This window comes from Bombina bombina, chromosome 1, assembly GCF_027579735.1.
Source record: "Bombina bombina isolate aBomBom1 chromosome 1, aBomBom1.pri, whole genome shotgun sequence".
Lineage (NCBI taxonomy): Eukaryota > Metazoa > Chordata > Amphibia > Anura > Bombinatoridae > Bombina > Bombina bombina.
The window spans coordinates 1,556,810,566-1,556,823,571 of NC_069499.1; the positions used below are offsets into that span (position 1 = coordinate 1,556,810,566).

The 13,006-nt window shown below is 41.9% G+C and overlaps 1 long non-coding RNA gene across 1 annotated transcript in view; it reads left to right on the forward strand.

Moving 5' to 3' along the window:
- Positions 1-12,205: 12,205 nt before the first annotated feature.
- Positions 12,206-13,006, forward strand: part of LOC128655823 (uncharacterized) — a 3,282-nt gene continuing 2,481 nt past the window's right edge. Inside the window, exon 1 of the long non-coding RNA XR_008401923.1 lies at positions 12,206-12,401. This is a non-coding gene — a long non-coding RNA (uncharacterized LOC128655823). The remainder of the gene's footprint in view (positions 12,402-13,006) is intronic.

Below are 13,006 nucleotides of genomic sequence, written 5' to 3' on the forward strand. Positions count from 1 at the left end.
GACCGACAGCATATTTAAGTTTATTCTACTGATGAAGGTTTCTTTGGCTCAAAGGATCCTGTATCAGACAGTTTGTAAAAATTCTCCTTATTTTTTATTTGAACATTTGTTGTTGTTTAAGGACATTTTTCTATTTTTAGATTTTAGGTGACTAGTCCTTCTATTAACTATCGGCTAGATTTAGAGTTTTGTCGGTAAAGACCCGCGTAGCTAACGCAGGTTTTTTTTCCTACCGCTGCTCCAAAACAACGCTGGTATTTAGAGTTGTCTGAAGGGCTGCGTTAGGCTCCAAAAAGGGTGCGTTGAGCCGAATTTACCGCCACTTCAACCCTCAATACCAGCGTTGCTTACGGTAGCGGTAAGCTGGCAAAACGTGCTTGTGCACGATTCCCCCCATAGGAAACAATGGGGCAGTTTGGGCTGAAAAAAAACCTTACACCTGCAAAAAAGCAGCGTTAAGCTCCCAACGCAGCCCCATTGTTTCCTATGGGGAAACACTCTCTAAGTCTGCACCTAACACCCTAACATGAACCCCGAGTCTAAACACCCCTAACCTTAACTTATTAACCCCTAATCTGCCGCCCCTGCTATCGCTGACACCTGCATTATATTATTAACCCCTAATCTACCGCTCCGGACACCGCCCGCAACCTACATTATCCCTAGGTACCCCTAATCTGCTGCCCCTAACATCGCCGACACCTACATAATATTTATTAACCCCTAATCTGCCCCCCCCCCCACGTCGCCGCCACCTAACTACACTTATTAACCCCTAATCTGACGACCGGACCTCGTCCCTACTATAATAAAGTTATTAACCCCTAAACCGCCGCACTCCCGCCTCGCAAACCCTATAATAAATTTTATTAACCCTTAATCTGCCCCCCCCCCCCCCATGTCGTTACCGCCACCTAACTAACCTGTCGACTGTGTTAGGGGCAGCAGATTAGGGGTTCATAGGGATAATGTAGGTGGCGGCGGTGTGCGGTCGGTAGATTAGGGGGTTAAAAATATTTATTATAGTGGCGGCGATGTGGGGGGGACCTCGGTTTAGGGGTACATAGGTAGTTTATGGGTGTTAGTGTACTTTAGAGTACAGTAGTTAAGAGCTTTATAAACCGGCGTTAGCCCATAAAGCTCTTAACTACTGACTTTTTTTGGCGTTAGGAGTCTTGTCAGTAGAGGGTCTACCGCTCACTTCAGCCAAGACTCTAAATACCAGCGTTAGGAAGATCCCATTGAAAAGATAGGATATGCAATTGGCGTAAGGGGATCTGCGGTATGGAAAAGTCGCGGCTGGAAAGTGAGCGGTACACCTTTACCTACCTGCGGGCGGCCAAAAGCAGCGTTAGGACCCCTTAACGCTGCTTTTGGCGGCTAACGCAGAACTCTAAATCTAGGCGTATGTTAATAATCCTTTTCAAATCTGGATTTTAACATTTTTGCTTTTGAGGTTTTTCCTATTTAATATATTGGGGCATATGTATCAGGCTCCATATGGAGCTAGATGCCCTGTGTTTCTGGCGAGCCTGCAGGGTCGCCAGAAACAGCAGTTATGAAGCAGCGGTCACAAAGACCGCTGCTCCATAACCTGTCTGCCTGCTCTGAGCAGGCGGACAGACATCGCCAGAAATCAACCCGATCGAGTACAATCGGGTTGATTGACACCCCCCTGCTGGTGGCTGATTGGCCGCGAGTCTGCGGGGGCAGCGTTGCACCAGCAGCTCTTGTGAGCTGCTGGCGCAATGCTGAATACGGCAAGCGTATTGCTCTCCGCATTCAGCGAGGTCTGTCGGACCTGATCTGCACTGTTGGATCAGGTTTCACAGACCTTGATACATATGCCCTATTATCTGTATTATATTCTAAAGAATGGTTATTCTGATTCCCTCTTGGGACTTACTACTATTTCTATGGTACTTGTTTTAAGGATTCTTTAGAATTTGAATATAACCTTAGTAGAGCATATTCACAGACTATATATTTTTAGCTCAGCTTTATCTGTAGCTGACATTACTGTTCTCTCAACCTTTGTTGAACCGTTAGCATAAGCAGTTTCAGATTCTCAAGTATATAACTCTGTTTATTTACTTCAGATGTATTCATTTAATTATGTTTGTTATATCTATTATTATGATTTCAAATATATTTTATTATCTCTATCTTGTTAGGATAATAATTTGTTTGATTTCTATTATCTCCACTATTTCTGGAGGTTTAGAGTTTTTTCTGCCCTACTTTTAAGTCCGGTGATGTAGATCAGTTGGTGAATGTCCTGACTACAATGGTTTGTTCTAGATCTAAGGTTAATAGATTTATTTCCCGGCAGGGTTAATTCAGCCCCTTTGGCCTTTGAGGTCAATTTATTGTGTACCATGTATTTGGGTAATAATAACTACTGTTTTTATCAGCTGCTAATTTGCTTAATTCAGAGTGTAAGCACTGAAGAAGCGGGGTTTTTTTGTATCCTAGGCGAAAAACGCTATATAATTACTAGTTATTAGACTGCATGAAGGTGCGGTTCTCAAATCAGTCCTTCTGGTGGGGGGCAGATTAAATTGTTTTTGGATGAACTCAGTCCAAATTCTATATTATTCTTAGGGTTTGAATAGATTTTTAGAATGAGACCTATGGGAAGAATCTTTCTTTCTTAGTACACTATGTGAATTTTTTTCAGGAGTGATTATGCCGGTTCTTTTTGCAGGAACAGGATTTGGGTTTCTATTCATTTCTATTATTTGTCCCTAAGAAGGAATGTTTATTCAGTCCATTCTTGGATCTGAAGACTTTTATATTGCTTTGTTAGAGTTTTTGTTAGAGATAAGGAATATTATGCCTTTTTGTTAAGGTCATTTCATGTCCACTCCACTTTTCAGGATGTTTATCCTCATATTTTATTTCAATCAGACCACTTGTGGATTCTGAAAGTTTCCTTTTTAAGCTTTACCAATTTGTCGCTTCTCCATTTGGTTTAGTGACAGCTTTATGAATATTTTTAAAGGTTCTTGGTGCCCTTCTTCTGTCTTCAAACAGTAGGGTATTGTGGTGCTTCCCTATTTTGATGGTATCTTGGTATTAGCTTAAACTTTTCTTTTATTAAAGCCAGACAAATAGCTCAGCATGCTAATGCACTGTGGCTGAGCTCTGTAGCAACCTGAGGGTTGCAGGTTCGATTTCCCGGGTGAGGTCCATTTAGCCTTTCATCCTTCTGAGGTTGTTTAAATGAGCAGCATCTTCAGTCCCTTACAGGTGATTAGACGCGCTTTACAAGTACCCAATACATACATATGAAAGAGCAGTATTCAAATATATGGACTTTTTCTCCTGTTAAGTGTAGTCAGTCCACGGGTCATCCATTACTTATGGGATTATTACTCCTCCCTAACAGGAAGTGCAAGAGGATCACCCAAGCAGAGCTGCTATATAGCTCCTCCCCTCTACGTCATATCCAGTCATTCTCTTGCACCTAACTAAAGATAGGACGTGTGAGAGGACTGTGGTGTGTTAAACTTAGTTTTTATTTCTTCAATCAAAAGTTTGTTATTTTAAACGGCACCGGAGTGTGTTTGTTCTCAGGCAGCATTAGAAGAAGAATCTACCTGAGTTTGTCTATGATCTTAGCGGTCGTCACTAAGATCCACTTGCTGTTCTCGGCCATTCTGAGGAGTGAGGTAACTTCAGAACAGGGGATAGCATGCAGGGCCCACCTGCAAGGAGGTATGTGCAGTAAATTATTTTCTATGGAATGGAATTGACTGAGAAAATACTGCTAATACCGATGTAATGTAAGTGCAGCCTTAAATGCAGTAGTAGCGACTGGTATCAGGCTGATATGTATGTATGTATACTCTGAGGTATTTCTGGGGAATGGAATTTCACTAAGAAAATACTGTCAATATTAAAGTAATATTTGAGCCTGCACTGCAGTGAAAGCGACTAGCAGCAGGCTTATTAATAACACTTCATAATTTTCAATTTTTAAAACGTTTACTGGCATGTTAATCGTTTTTTCTGAGGTACTTGGTGATAAAACTTTATGGGCATGATTATTTACCACATGGCTGTCGTTTTTTTCTGAATAAAAACAGTTTACTGAGCTTCCCCACTGTTGTAATATGAGTGGGAGGGGCCTATTTTAGCTCTTTATTGCGCCGTAAAAATTTAGTCACAGTCTTCCTATTTCTTCCTCCATGATCCAGGACGTCTCTACAGAGCCCAGGGGTCTCCAAAACTAGTTTTGAGGGAGGTAATCAGTCACAGCAGACCTGTGACAGTGTGTTTGACTGTGATAAAAACGTTTATTATTTCAACTGTTATCCGTTTTGGGTATTAAGGGGTTAATCATCCTTTTGCTGGTGGGTGCAATCCTCTGCTAACTTTATAAATTTTCTGTTAAAATTTGGTTGTTTTAACATATTTGGTTCATTGTTAATTCAACTGTGTCACATTTTTATGTTTTCTTAAAAGCGCAGTAGCGTTTTTTATATAGCTTGTAAATTTATTTAAAAGTTTTTTTCCAAGCTTGCTAGTGTTATTGCTAGTCTGTTTAAACATGTCTGACACAAATGAATCTGTTTGTTCACTATGTTTAAAGGCCAATGTGGAGCCCAATAGAAATTTGTGCACTCAATGTATAGATGTTACTTTAAATAAAAGGCAAACTTTATATGTTAAAAAAATATCACCAGACAACGAGGGGGAAGTTATGCCGACTAACTCTCCTCACGTGTCAGTACCTTCGCCTCCCGCTCAGGAGGTGCGTGATATTGTGGCGCCAAGTACATCAGGGCGGCCCATACAAATCACTTTGCAAGACATGGCTAATGTTATGACTGAAGTACTATCTAAATTGCCAGAATTAAGAGGTAAACGCGATCACTCTGGGGTAAGAACAGAGTGCGCTGATAATAATAGAGCCATGTCTGATACTGTGTCACAATTTGCAGAACATGAGGACGGAGAGCTTCATTCTGTGGGTGACGGATCTGATCCAAGTAAACTGGATTCAGACATTTCAAATTTTAAATTTAAGCTTGAGAACCTCCGTGTATTACTAGGGGAGGTATTAGCGGCTCTGAATGATTGTAACACGGTTGCAATTCCAGAGAAAGTATGTAGGCTGGATAAATATTTTGCGGGGTACCGGCGTGTACTGACGTTTTTCCTATACCTAAAAGGCTTACAGAAATTGTTAACAAGGAGTGGGATAGACCCGGTGTGCCCTTTTCACCCCCTCCTATATTTAGAAAAATGTTTCCAATAGACGCCACCACACGGGACCTATGGCAGACGGTCCCTAAGGTGGAAGGAGCAGTTTCTACTCTGGCTAAGCGCACCACTATCCCGGTGGAGGATAGCTGTGCTTTTTCAGATCCAATGGATAAAAAGTTAGAGGGTTACCTTAAGAAAATGTTTGTTCAGTGAGGTTTTATATTACAACCCCTTGCATGCATCGCGCCTGTCACTGCTGCGGCGGCATTCTGGTTTGAGTCTCTGGAAGAGACCCTTAGCACAGCTCCATTGGATGAGATTATGAACAAGCTTAAAGCCCTTAAGCTAGCTAATTCATTTATTTCTGATGCCGTAGTACACTTAACCAAACTTACGGCTAAGAACTCCGGATTCGCCATTCAAGCGCGTAGAGCGCTGTGGCTTAAATCCTGGTCAGCTGATGTGACTTCTAAATCTAAATTGCTTAATATTCCTTTCAAAGGGCAGACATTATTCGGGCCCGGCTTGAAAGAAATTATCGCTGACATTACTGGAGGTAAGGGCCATGCCCTGCCTCAAGACAGGGCCAAACCAAAGGCTAAACAGTCTAATTTTCGTGCCTTTCGTAACTTCAAGGCAGGAGCAGCATCAACTTCCTCCGCTCCAAGACAGGAAGGAACTGTTGCTCGCTACAGACAGGGCTGGAAACCTAACCAGTCCTGGAACAAGGGCAAGCAGGCCAGAAAACCTGCTGCTGCCCCTAAGACAGCATGAAGTGAGGGCCCCCGATCCGGAAACGGATCAAGTGGGGGGCAGACTTTCTCTCTTCGCCCAGGCTTGGGCAAGAGATGTCCAGGATCCCTGGGCGTTGGAGATCATATCTCAGGGATATCTTCTGGACTTCAAAGCTTCTCCTCCACAAGGGAGATTTCATCTTTCAAGGTTATCAGCAAACCAGATAAAGAAAGAGGCGTTTCTACGCTGTGTACAAGACCTCTTACTAATGGGAGTGATCCACCCAGTTCCGCGGTCGGAACACGGGCAAGGATTCTATTCAAATCTGTTTGTGGTTCCCAAAAAAGAGGGAACCTTCAGACCAATCTTGGACTTAAAGATCCTAAACAAATTCCTAAGAGTTCCATCGTTCAAAATGGAAACTATTCGAACCATCTTACCCATGATCCAAGAGGGTCAGTACATGACCACAGTGGATTTAAAGGATGCCTACCTTCACATACCGATTCACAAGGATCATTACCGGTATCTAAGATTTGCCTTCCTAAACAGGCATTACCAGTTTGTAGCTCTTCCCTTCGGGTTAGCTACGGCTCCAAGAATCTTTACAAAGGTTCTGGGCTCTCTTCTGGCGGTACTAAGACCGCGAGGCATAGCGGTAGCTCCGTACCTAGACGACATTCTGATTCAAGCGTCAAGTTTCCAAACTGCCAAGTCTCATACAGAGTTAGTTCTGGCATTTCTAAGGTCGCATGGGTGGAAGGTGAACGTAGAAAAGAGTTCTCTATTGCCACTCACAAGAGTTCCCTTTCTAGGGACTCTTATAGATTCTGTAGAAATGAAAATTTACCTGACGGAGGACAGGTTATCAAAACTTCTAAATGCTTGCCGTGTCCTTCATTCCATTCAACACCCGTCAGTGGCTCAGTGCATGGAGGTAATCGGCTTAATGGTAGCGGCAATGGACATAGTACCATTTGCGTGCCTGCATCTCAGACCGCTGCAATTGTGCATTCTAAGTCAGTGGAATGGGGATTACTCAGATTTGTCCCCTCTGCTAAATCTGGATCAAGAGACCAGAGATTCTCTTCTATGGTGGCTTTCTCGGCCACATCTGTCCAAGGGGATGCCCTTCCGCAGGCCAGATTGGGCGATTGTAACAACGGACGCCAGCCTTCTAGGTTGGGGCGCAGTCTGGAATTCCCTGAAGGCTCAGGGATCATGGACTCAGGAGGAGAGACTCCTTCCAATAAACATTCTGGAATTAAGAGCAATTTTCAATGCTCTTCTGGCTTGGCCTCAGTTAGCAACTCTGAGGTTCATCAGGTTTCAGTCGGACAACATCACGACTGTGGCTTACATCAACCATCAAGGAGGAACAAGGAGTTCCCTAGCGATGATGGAAGTCTCAAAGATGATTCGCTGGGCAGAGTCTCACTCTTGCCACCTGTCAGCGATCCACATCCCAGGCGTGGAGAACTGGGAGGCGGATTTTCTAAGTCGCCAGACCTTTCATCCGGGGGAGTGGGAACTTCATCCGGAGGTGTTTGCCCAACTGCTTCATCATTGGGGCAAACCAGATCTGGATCTCATGGCGTCTCGCCAGAACGCCAAGCTTCCTTGTTACGGATCCAGGTCCAGGGACCCGGTAGCGGTACTGATAGATGCTCTGACAGCACCTTGGGTCTTCAACATGGCTTATGTGTTTCCACCTTTCCCGATGCTTCCTCGATTGATTGTCAGGATCAAACAGGAGAGAGCATCGGTGATTCTAATAGCGCCTGCGTGGCCACGCAGGACCTGGTATGCAGATCTAGTGGACATGTCGTCCTGTCCACCATGGTCTCTGCCTCTGAGACAGGACCTTCTGATTCAGGGTCCTTTCAAACATCCAAATCTAATTTCTCTGAGGCTGACTGCATGGAGATTGAACGCTTGATTCTATCAAAGCGTGGATTCTCGGAGTCAGTGATTGATACCTTAATACAGGCTAGGAAACCTGTTACCAGGAAAATTTACCATAAAATATGGCGTAAATACTTATATTGGTGCGAATCCAAGAGTTACTCATGGAGTAAGGTTAGGATTCCTAGGATATTGTCTTTTCTACAAGAAGGTTTAGAAAAGGGTTTATCTGCTAGTTCGTTAAAGGGACAGATTTCAGCTCTGTCTATCCTTTTACACAAACGTCTGGCAGAAGTTCCAGACGTTCAGGCTTTTTGTCAGGCTTTGACTAGGATTAAGCCTGTGTTTAAGACTGTTGCTCCGCCGTGGAGCTTAAACTTAGTTCTTAACGTTCTGCAAGGTGTTCCGTTTGAACCCCTTCATTCCATCGATATCAAGCTGTTATCTTGGAAAGTTCTGTTTTTAATGGCTATTTCCTCGGCTCGAAGAGTCTCTGAGTTATCGGCCTTACATTGTGATTCTCCTTATCTGATTTTTCATTCAGACAAGGTAGTTCTGCGTACTAAACCTGGGTTCTTACCTAAGGTAGTCACTAACAAGAATATCAATCAAGAAATTGTTGTTCCATCATTGTGCCCTAACCCTTCTTCAAAGAAGGAACGACTTTTGCACAATCTGGACGTCGTCCGTGCCCTGAAATTTTATTTGCAGGCAACTAAAGATTTTCATCAAACTTCTTCCCTGTTTGTCGTTTATTCTGGACAGAGGAGAGGTCAAAAAGCTTCGGCTACCTCTCTCTTTTTGGCTTCGTAGCATAATACGTTTAGCCTATGAGACTGCTGGACAGCAGCCTCCTGAAAGGATTACAGCTCATTCTACTAGAGCTGTGGCTTCCACTTGGGCCTTTAAGAATGAGGCCTCTGTTGAACAGATTTGCAAGGCTGCAACTTGGTCTTCACTTCACACTTTTTCAAAATTTTACAAATTTGACACTTTTGCTTCTTCGGAGGCTGTTTTGGGGAGAAAGGTTCTACAGGCAGTGGTTCCTTCCGTGTAAAGATCCTGCCTGTCCCTCCCGTCATCCGTGTACTTTTAGGTTTGGTATTGGTATCCCATAAGTAATGGATGACCCGTGGACTGACTACACTTAACAGGAGAAAATATAATTTATGCTTACCTGATAAATTCATTTCTCCTGTAGTGTAGTCAGTCCACGGCCCGCCCTGTTTTTTACAGCAGGTCTAAATTTTAATTAAACTCCAGTCACCACTGCACCCTATAGTTTCTCCTTTCTCGTATGGTTTCGGTCGAATGACTGGATATGACGTAGAGGGGAGGAGCTATATAGCAGCTCTGCTTGGGTGATCCTCTTGCACTTCCTGTTAGGGAGGAGTAATAATCCCATAAGTAATGGATGACCCGTGGACTGACTACACTACAGGAGAAATGAATTTATCAGGTAAGCATAAATTATATTTTTGTGGAATCCCTCTTGAATCAACTAAGATTTGTTTCTTCAAGACATGGTTAGAGGATTTAATTTACCTAAGAGTTTTGTGATTCCTCAGTCAAGGGTCACTTCTTTTTGGGTTTCTAGATGGATTCTGTGTTCATGTCTTTGTCTTTATCGGACAAAAGTCAATTGTAAGTGGCGTTAGCCTGTCTAACTTACAGTCTAGAACATTTATTTCAGTGGCTATGTGCATAGAAGTTTTAGGTCTTATAACTGCGGCATCGGGCGTGGTTCCCTTTGCTCTTTTTGCTTTGCATTCTGAATCAATGATACAGGGATTGTTTTTAGATATCATAGTTGATATTTTTAAATCCTAACACTCTTCTCTCTCTGTTTTGGTGATTAGTCTATCATCATTTTATTCAGGGGGCCTCCTTTTGTTTGTCCTTCCTGGACTGTATTCTTAATGGATGCAAGTTTTACAGGTTGGGGAGCTGTCTTGAGGGTCTTTTGACAGCACAAGGGGTTTGGAAACTTCAAGAGGGGAGGTTTCCAATCGATATTTTAGAATTCTGTGCTATTTTTTCAGAGCTCTTTCACGCTTGGCTACTTTTAGGAGAGAATTTTTTCATTTTTTGCTTTCAGACAGACAATATCACAACTGTGGCATATGTCAATCAACAATAGGGACTCGTAGTTCCGTAAGAAATTAAGAAGTATCTTGAATACGTTCTTAGATGGAATTCATCTCCTGTCTATTTTCTACAATTTTAGACATTTTGGGAGGTGGATTAGCTCAGCCGTCAGTCTTTACATCCGGGAGAGTGGTGTCTCTATACAGATGTGTTTTCTCAATTTCCCAGATACCTTTTCAGGTCCAGGGATCCTCAGGTGGAGATGGTGGATGCATTAGCAGTGTCATGGTTTTGCAACCTGACTACATCCTTCCGCCTCTGTTTTTTTCTTCCAGAGATGATTTCCAAGATCCTATTGGAACAGTGTCATGTGTTTCTGATAGCATCAGCATGGCCTTACAGGTTTGGTATGTGGATCTTGTTCAGATGTCCAAGTTGCCATCCTTGGCCACTTTCTCTTTGTCTAGCCCTCTTGTTCTAGGGGCTATTTTTCCATCTGGATCTCAAATTACTAATTTGGGGGTATGGAAATTGATTAATGTTTAGTCATAGAGGTTTCTCTGACTTAGTTTTTATTGCTATGTTGCAGGCTTATAATTCTGTTTCAAGTAACTTGTATTATCAGGTTTGGAAAACCAAATTCTCTTGGCATTCTTTTAGAATTCCTAGGATTTTACAGTTTTTCAGGATGGCTTGGATAAGTTTGTCTGCAAATATTTTGAAGTGACAAATCTGTTCTTTCTGTTTTCCAGAAAGATTGTTTAAACTTCCTGATATTCACTGTTTTGTTCAGACTTTGGTTGGTATCAAGCCTGTTCATTTATTAATTTCTCCTTTTTGGAGTCTTATTTGGTTTGAAGATTATCTACTTTCTTGGAAGAGTTTCTGATTTATCAACTCTCTCTAGTGTGTCTTCTTATCTGATCTTTTAATCTAGATAAGTTGTTTTGTGGACTTTTTTTCCTAAGGTTGTGAATTTGAACAACATTAGTAGAGAAATTGTTGTTCCTTCTTTGTGTCCTAATCCTAAAGAATTATTTGAGAGTTCTTTACATCCTTTGGATGTGGTAAGAGCTTTATAATTCTATATCGAGGTTACTAGGAATTCAGAAGACTTATAGTCTATCTGCTGTTTTTCTGGTTCCAGAAAAGGTTAGGAAGCCTCTGACATTTCTTTGGCATCCTGATTAAAACTTTGTTTTTTCAAGGCTTATTTCGAGGCAGGCTACGCCTCAGAGTTTTATAGCTCATTCTACTAAGTTCAGTCGCCATTTCTTGGGTTTTTTCAGAACGAAGCTTAGGTTGTTAAAATTTGCAAATCAGTAATTTGGTCTTTGCTTAGTTTTATTGTGTTTACCATTTTGATGTTTTTGTGTCTTGTGAAGCAGTCTTTGGTAGAAAAAGTTCTTCAGGCAGCTGTTTTGCTTTTGATTTATGTGTTTTCAAGGAAAACTTATCTATTGTGTGGATTTAATTTCTCAGTGGAAATAGCTGCTGTTATTTTATCCCTCCCTCTCTAGTGACTCTTCTGTGGACTTCCACATCTTGGGTATTACTATCCCATACGTCACTAGCTCATGGACTCTTGCCAATTACATGAAAGAAAACATAATTTATGTAAGAACTTACCTGATAAATTCATTTCTTTCATATTGGCAAGAGTCCATGAGACCCACCCTTTTTATGGTGGTTATGATTTCTTCTATAAAAGCACAATTATTTTTCCAGTTCCTCTTTTTGTATGCTTTTCTACTCCTTATTTAATCACCCCGCTACTTGGCTATTCGTTAAACTAAATTGTGGGTGTGGTGAGGGGTGTATTTATAGGCATTTTGAGGTTTGGGAAACTTTGCCCCTCCTGGTAGGATTGTATGTCCCATACGTCACTAGCTCATGGACTCTTGCCAATATGAAAAATTAATTTATCAGGTACGTTCTTACATAAATTATGTTTTTTGCATTATACTACGTTAGCAAAAATGCTTCTAGTAAGAGTTATTGTTAGTGGCATATGCGCATATGCTTTGAGGTCCTGTGCACCAGTATTCAAGCCTAGCAAGCTGGTGGTGGTGTAGTATTTTGCATGTGGAGATGGAATTTACTTTAAATAAGCTAATGCTGACTCTCTGAGCAGGTCTAATGAATACACCAGCCCTCACAGCATATGTGCATATGCCGCAGAAAACCAGTTATAACACTTACTAGAAGCATTTTTGCAATATACATTCTATTAATTGTACCCATGCACATTTCAGTTTTGACATTCTGTCCCTTTAATATTCCTTAAATGGAAACCATAGAAATGAAATCCGCATTTCGTCTCCGTATCTGTTATGCCGTTTCATCTGTCTTCCTCCTATCTTTTGTTTCAGTCACTTTACATGCTCCATGTGTTTCTCTCTCTCTCTCTCCATCTGTCCACTACAGCTGTTCCGGATCCCCAGCCGATTGGTGATTAGGTACGAAGGACTTTTACTTCATACAGATTATAAGAAATGATATCTAATTCCTATTACTAACAGATAAGGGTGTAAACACATAAGTAAAGCATTTACATGTACTTACCATGTTCTGAGCCATGAGCAGTGCACCCTGGGAATTGATTCATGGCCTCACCTATTTTTGTTATTATTATGTTTAAGTGCTCTTGTCTAGTGTCTCCTGTAGCTGCATTTTACCTTTCTGTTCTCTGTTGCACATTTTCATTTCATGTCCACAAGTTGTGCTGTGCTTAAAGGGACATCTCAGTCACAATAACTGTTATAACATTTCCATTTGTCGCTTGATGTCCTTTAATGAAAATATAGCGTTCGCAACTAAGGGGTTCATCACTAAGGGGTTCATCACAATTTAGAGCTCTCCATAGAAAATTCTGTCAGCTGGCTGGCATTATGAAGTAGCCAAGTGGCATCATGAGTTAGCTGGCTGGTGGCATCATGAGTTAGCTGGCTGGTGGCATCATGAGTTAGCTGGCTGGTGGCATCATGAAGTAGCCGAGTGGCATCATGAGTTAGCTGGCTGGTGGCATCATGAAGTAGCCGAGTGGCATCATGAGTTAGCTGGC